Source organism: Mastomys coucha, unplaced genomic scaffold (genome assembly GCF_008632895.1).
Source record: "Mastomys coucha isolate ucsf_1 unplaced genomic scaffold, UCSF_Mcou_1 pScaffold9, whole genome shotgun sequence".
Classification (NCBI taxonomy): domain Eukaryota; kingdom Metazoa; phylum Chordata; class Mammalia; order Rodentia; family Muridae; genus Mastomys; species Mastomys coucha.
Window position 1 is genome coordinate 107,120,067 of NW_022196915.1, and position 7,633 is coordinate 107,127,699.

Below are 7,633 nucleotides of genomic sequence, written 5' to 3' on the forward strand. Positions count from 1 at the left end.
GATGTTGAGATCCTGAGAAGGGTGGTCGGGGTTACTAATGTACAGTATGGTTATTGAGATCCTGAGAAGGGTGGTCGGGGTTACTAATGTACAGTATGGATAGTGTACCCTGAGAAGGTAGGCTGATCTTATTGGTGCAAAGTTTCCTTCAGTTTTGCTACAGTGAACAATCAGGATTCAACACAGTTAACTAGCTGTTTTGGTCTGCCTTTGTTTTTTAAAAACCAGCCACATTCCACATACACACTCTAGGAGAGAAGTGAAGTATATAGGCCTAGTATCCTGTCTAGAGTGCTTGGGACCAGAATGTTTCAGATTTAAGGATGCTTGTATCATCTTTATCCAGTTGAAATTCCTCAACCTCAAATCCAAACTATATCAGTGTTGTAAAAGTTTGAAATTCTAAGTTGGGGGTAGGAGGAGCTTAATGGTGAAGTGCTTGCCCAACATGCACTGAGGCCCTGGTCTAGGTTCCTAGCATATACACACACGCACCTGCATACACACACACACACTAGGATTTTAGGTTTTTAGATTAGGAATGTTTTATGCGTAAAAGTATTACATAAAAGCTTAAAGGACAAGAGATGGCTCAGTGGTTAAAAGCACATACCTGTAGAGGACCCAAGTTTGCTTCCCAGCACACATGTCAAGAGATCCACAGCTTCTGCACTCATGTACATATACAGATAAATATAAACCTTTACAAAAGTGAGAGGGTTGATGGTGCTGGATAGCTGGCCCCATAGTAAAGAGCACTGGCTGCTCTTCCAGAGGACCCTGGTTCAATTCCCAGCAACCACTGTCAGTAATTCCATTTCCAGGGGATCTAACACGCAGACATACATGCAGTCAAAACACCAATGTACATAAAATAATTTGGGGGGGGGGGGAGCAGGGCAGGCATGGTCACTAATGCTTGTCCCAGCCCTTTGGGAATTGAGACAAAAGGATTCCTGTGAGTTCAAGGCCAGAATGTGAGGTTGTATCATAGTCCGAAAACCACAGAGGGATCTTTGTGAAGAGAGAACAGCAAGGAACTAATGAAGGGTAGTGGGGAAAATCGACTGTAGGGGTGAGCTGAAGATCCCCCACTGAGGACCCAATGCTGGTGACTGTGCTGGTGAACCCACAGTACCCGTAGACCCTTTCTGGGTGATGGGAGCCCCTGAGAGCTATCCTGTCTAAAAGCTTTTCTGAAGGGACCGCACATATGTAAGGACCGGGGAACAGAGTGAGGGGTGTTCCTGCTGGTATGCTTGATGCAATCCTTTTTTCTCCCTAGGTCTTCTCTAATGTAGCCATGTTGCGTGGCTGTCTTGAGCACTGTTCCGAATCTTAGCAGTCCATCTTCATGCCCAGCATTGTATGAAGGTTGCCAGCTTTTCAGGCTTGTCTGCTGTCCTGAGAGACTCTTCCTTGTGCCTCACTGTTTCCTTCTCTGTTCAACGCTTTTCCTTGCTGTTTTAAAATACGCCTACTGTATTAGACAAGGTTCTCTAGAGCTACAGAACTTATGGAATGTCTCTATATATTAAGGGAATTTGTTGTGATGACTTACAGTCTGTAGTCCAACTGCCCCAACAATGGTCAGCTGTGAATGGGAAGTCCAAGGATCTAGTAGCTGGTCAGTTCCACTGAGGCTAGTTGTTCCAGCTGGTCTTTTGTGGAAGTGGATTCCAATAGATGTGCTGGCAAGTAAATGCAAGCCGGCAAAGTGCAGACCTTCTTTCCTCCACTGTCCTTATGTAGGGACTATAGCAGAAGGTGTGGCCCAGATTAAAGGTGTGTACCGTCATGCCTGGATCTGGGACTTGCTTTGTCCTAGGCTGACCTTGAATTTAGAGATCTCCTTGACTCAGTCTCCTGGGACTACAGGCGTGTACTACCTTGTCTGGGCCTAGGCTTTTCATGGCCATGATGCCTCAAGATCTCCATGCCAAGATCCAGGTCAGAAACTTGTGTCTTCCAGCCTCAAGATCTGGATCACAGGTGAGCCTTCCAATTCTGGATTGTAGTTCTTTCCAGATATAGTCAAGTTGACAACCAGGAATAGCCACTACACCTACATTTCTGCTTGGCTTGAAAAACAACACAAAAGCACTCTGACCCACTCTTTCTCTTTTCTTCCTTCCCTCTGCAATCTCATCTTTTTACATCCTTAGCATTCTGCTGGAAGTACTTGAAGTAATAAAGTGAAAAAACAAAGCTGTAGAGACAAGGTTCTGGGAATATAGAAACCAAATTTCTGAAAATACAGAAACAAAAGTTCTGGGAATGTAGAAATACAGTAAAATAAGAGAACCATATTCCAGCTCCTGCAGCTTCAGACACTGAGAAGCTGTTAGCCAAGGACGTGCTGTAAAAACAAAGTTCTGGTGGTCAGAGTGTTGAGACAGAATGACCAGGCCATTATGACTAAGCTAAGTAAGGCCAAAACAAAAATAACTGGTGGTCGCAATGACATTAAGGTCTATGAGAACAAGATTAGCAATTCTCGAAAGAACCTCCCGGCTCCTCCCTGTGGTGAATTTCGAAAAAGACCACAAACTGTCACCCTGACCTTGTTGATGACAATCTCCCTACCACCTAGTTACTCAGCCCCTTCCCAGGGACTTTTCAAGACCAGGCGCAGAGCTGGATAGGGAAGTTGGCTGACTGAGCCAAGAACAGCCCCATGGGCAAGCCGACCAATGCCTGATGAGATCCTTTGTCCTGTGTTCCACCAACTGGAGTAAGCCAGCTAGCCTTGCTGCAGAAATCTGCCCTCTGTAAAGTATAAAAAGTATTCTTTCTAAGTTCAATGTTGACCCTGTGAGGGTAGGCAACCCCACATATGTGGATCAATAAACCTCATGTTATTGCAACGATCTATTGTCAATCTGTGTTCTCTGGGTTGAGCCAAGTTTACTACATACTGCCGAGGTCTCCAGTGCCCCCTGAATCCCAGCTAGGAGTCCTTCTCAGCCCATGCTTTGTTAAGTCTTACATACACAGCCCAGAATCCCAAAGAGATGCTGCAGGACATGGCCTGGCCCCACTCATGTCCTGATGACTATGGTGTCTCAGAGACAGTATTTGTCTAGTGAGTGTTAATGTTCTCCCCTGTTCTGTGTCTGTTCTACTCACCAATGTACTTGACCTGGTTTCACCCTCATAACCATTTCATCCATCTCCAGCTGCAGCCACCAGCTTGTTGGACAGTCCGATTGGTCCTCATAGCTCTCAAGCACAGTTTGTACACAGGTGGACTTTATCCCTCAGCTACTTCCCCTGAGCTGGAACTTCAGGGCTCTGGAACTTCAGGGCTCTGGAACACCTCTCCAGTTAGTCAACAAGGTCCGTGCCTCGAACCTAAACTTGGGTTTGTTCTTAGCAACCTCTACCACTGGGGCCTGTGTGGCACTTCCAAGGACATCTACAGCCAGCTGGCTCATCACCTGTTCTTCACATCACATCTGCCACAGAACAGGCCTCAAGTGTGTGCACTCTGTGCTGCAGCTGACCTTTATGGTATCCCAGCCACACCACACTACATGCGCTCATGAGTTCTTTGATTTAGGAATTTTGAAGTAGCCCCACCATAGTGTAACAAAGCATAGACTGAGTGTTGACATTGTAAGACACACAGAAGTTATTTATGGACCTAGACCACTGTTCAGTTTCAATCCTGAGGATCTTTTCTGTTACACCATTTATTATAATGCATTAGGGTTTGTGACCAGAAGAGAACCTAAGAGCATCTCACACACATCTGCTTCAGAGTTCTGTGTACCAAGAATCTTATGTCGCCCAGAGCACCCAGTGCCAAAGGCCTGATCCCGGCTACTTGGGAGGCTGAGACAGAGGATGGAAAGACCTTCCTGGACTTCCGAAGTTCAAGGCAGCCTGAGCAACTTAGTGAGACTTTGCCCCAAAATTAAAGGTTAAAAACAAAGGCTGGGGTAGGACTCAGCAGAGAGCTTGGTATGTGTGTGTCGTGTGTGGTTTAGTTTCCAATGCCTCTCCCCAGAAGCCTTGTTCTCAGATCTGAAAACAAGCTAGCAATGGTTTTAATACAGACCTGCTTTGTATAAATGTATCATTGGATAGAGCTGCCATAGTAGAATACCACAAACTGGTGTTAAGCAACAGAAAGTGGCCTTAAATAATGGATTTCTTTCTTGGCACTGGAGCTAACAATCCACATTCAATAGGCTGGGTTTTCTCAAGATCAGGCAAAATCAAGTACATTCATGTCTGTAGACGACGACTTGGTTCTCTAGGCCCTTCTTGGTGGTGATCAACACTTCTGTTTATTCCCAGTGCTGAGAAATCAAACCTAGGCCTCCAGCATGTCAGGCAGGTACTCGTCCCATTGAGCTTTACTCTCACCGCTGGTGACCACATTGCCTTTTCTCTTAATGCATATCCCTGGTCATGCCAGTCCAAATTCCTTGTTATAAAGACTCCATTCCAACTGGGTGAGGACCTGTGTGAAGTGACTTGACCTTAGTTATCTCCTTACCAGTCCTGTCTCAAAATATCCTCACAGTGGGGCATACTGGGATTTAAGGCTTCAGCATAGACAGTTGGGAAAGCCTCTATCCAGTCCATTACAATACATTTCCTTTATATAATGCTACATCTAGAGGAATAATGTACCCATTTCTTCCACTTGTATACTTGTATTTATTCTGTGGATACTGTGCCATTCTCCTTCCAACCATGAACCCGAGGATTGAACTGAAGTTGGGGATGGTTGTCAGGCATCAGATTATTCAGCAGCAAACACCTGTTGGGCCATCTCACTAGCCCTCTTTGTGGTTTTGTTTTTGTTTTGCCAGCATCCTTTCAACACTCAAGTTAAAACTGGTCTTTGAGCTAGACATTACAGCAGACTCCCCCATGGATCACTCCACAGTGACATACAGCTACCAGGGCCCGAAGAAGCTCGGTTTTGGATAGAAGACAGGGCCTCTGGCCAAACTGTCACACTGCAAAAAGCAGCCTGGTAGTGAATGAGACAACAGGGCAGCGATCATGTATCGGGTGGACCTCTGGAGAGCCAATCAAGGGCTTCTGTGCTGGATTGGATTCCACGGCCAGATTGTTGTTGAGTTTTTTGTTTTATTTTGTGTTGTTTTGTAGTGTTGTTGTTTTGTGGCACTTGGAGAAAGTGACATTGTTTTTCCTGTTGTCCTGCTTCCAACACAACCAAAACTAATCAGGAACTAGAAATAACCAACATGAGACTGGGGAGACAGATGGCTCAGTGGTAAGGTGCTTGCTGTGCACACATGAGGGCCTGAGTTTGGATCCCTAGCATACACATAAGCTGGTTGGCCGTGCTTGCCTGTCACCCTAATGCTGGTAGAACAGAACAAAGACAAGGGAATCCTAGGGGCCTTTGCAGTTGAGTCAAGCTAGCCTGTTGATGACTTCCAGATTGAGGAAGTGACCTTGTCTCAAAAAATAAAGTAGAGGTGCTAGGAAGGAAGATGGCTCAGTGGTTAAGAACTTTTACTGCTCTTGCAGAGGACCTGGGTCCAGTTCTCAACACCCACATGGTGGCTCACAATCATCTCTAACTCTAGTTCCAGGGGATCTAATGCCTTCTTCTGAACTCTGCAGGTACCAGTCATGCCTGTAATGTTCACACATATATGCTATATCATACCCATAAAAATATTTAAAAAAAAAATAAGATGAAGAACAGAGGACACCTGGTGTCTGGCCTCTGGCACATACAGGCATGCTATTCACAGGCACACAGAAATGACTCAGGGGGACTCTACTCTTGTATTGATTCACAGGGAGGTTGCACATATGTCCCGGTAAGAGGACAATTGTTGCACAGATTAAACTCATGTGGTCAGTGTCAGAGATTGGTTCTAATGCTTTGATTCAATTGGGAATCTCTTGCTCAAGCAACAAAGATGCCAATGGCCAATGGACCCTTAGAATTGAGAGGTTGAGGACACAGAGAGGAATGGCAGAATCAACTTGACTCAGGGAAGAAAGATGGGACAGAGGAGCAGCAGGAGATAAAACCAACCAGCCATGTGAGATTTCAGGTAAGTGGCCTTTGGCCACTTCCCTAATTGGGCCTTGGTAGCAGAGGAAGGGTTAGGAGTGGTCAGCCTTTGAGTGCCAGCCAAGGCACTTTAAAATGAGTTAATTGTGTGTGTGTGTGTGTGTGTGTGTGTGTGTGTGTGTGTGCGCGTATGTGCATGTGTTTCATTTGCGGATCTAAAGATAGCTCCTGGGTGGATGCGGCATGAGAGCGTGCAGTGTAGCCCAAATTTGCCACTACAGGTCAGGCTGGGTGCTGGACACCCTTAGCTTGCTGTGCCAGCTCAACAGTCTTTGTTTCATGTGTTTTCTTGCTTGCTTGGTTGCTTGTGTTTTTATACAAGGTCTCTCTGTGCAGTCTTGGCTGTGCTATGTAGATCAGACTCACGTCAGACACTCAGAGATCTGCATGCTTCTACTTACTGAGTGCTGGGACTAAATTTATGTGTGCACCATACCCTGCTATAACATTTTTTAAAAATAATGAACCTTGGCTATAATTTTAAGTTGTAAAGATCTTTTCCAATGAAATTATGTTAGATATTCTCCTCCCACCAGCAGCATCCATGAAGTTAGGAGTAAGCTCTTCAGGACAAGGTTCTCTGATTTGCCCTTGTTGGTTGCCATGGCAGCGCTTCAGGCTAATAATGTAAACAATACGAGTAAGTAGACTGGATTTAACACCATGGTTCAACTCTTGGCTTTTCGGGTATCCTGCAACACCAGTGCTCTAATTAAAGGAGGAACCCCAGAGTGTGCCATGGGACAGTTTCAAGGGAGGTGTGAGCACAGAAGGTCATACCTGGAAGGTTCACTGTGGGTGCCCCCCGGGGCAGTTGTGTGGCTTGAAGGTTGACCATCTGTGGCATGCTGTTGGTGTCTTACAGTGTATCAAAAAACGACAAAGCAAATAGTTACAACCTTAAAGAGTTACAGATCCTAAAGGAAAATCAGCTTTACAAGGTTTTATAAGGACCTGCTTTGTGCAAACAACCATCTGTAACTCCATGCATACAGACACATATAGACAAACCCCTGATACACATAAAGTAAAGATAAATGCATGTGTTTTTAAAAGCGAAATTCAGATTACGGTTACCACCTGTTTGGATTACAGGAGGAAAAAGTATACATTTGAAAAACATTTTCTTTTTTTTTTTTCCTTTGGTTTTCTGAGACAGGGTTTCTCTGTGTAGCCCTGGCTGTCCTGGAACTCACTCTGTAGACCAGGCTGGCCTCGAACTCAGAAATCCACCTGTCTCTGCCTCCCAAGTGCTGGGATTAAAGGCATGTGCCACCACTGCCCTGCCAAAAACCATTTTCTTTCTTTCTTTCTTTCTTTTTTTTTTAAGATTTATTTATTTATTATATGTAAAGTACACTGTAGCTGTCTTCAGACACTCCAGAAGAGGGCATCAGATCTCATTATGGATGGTTGTGAGCCACCATGTGGTTGTTGGGATCTGAAATCAGGACCTTCAGAAGAGCAGTCAGTGCTCTTAACCCCTGAGCTGAAAGACTCCGGCTAGAGTTCCCGCTCAAGTCCTAGGAGGCATGCACCCAAGAAAAACAAAAAGCC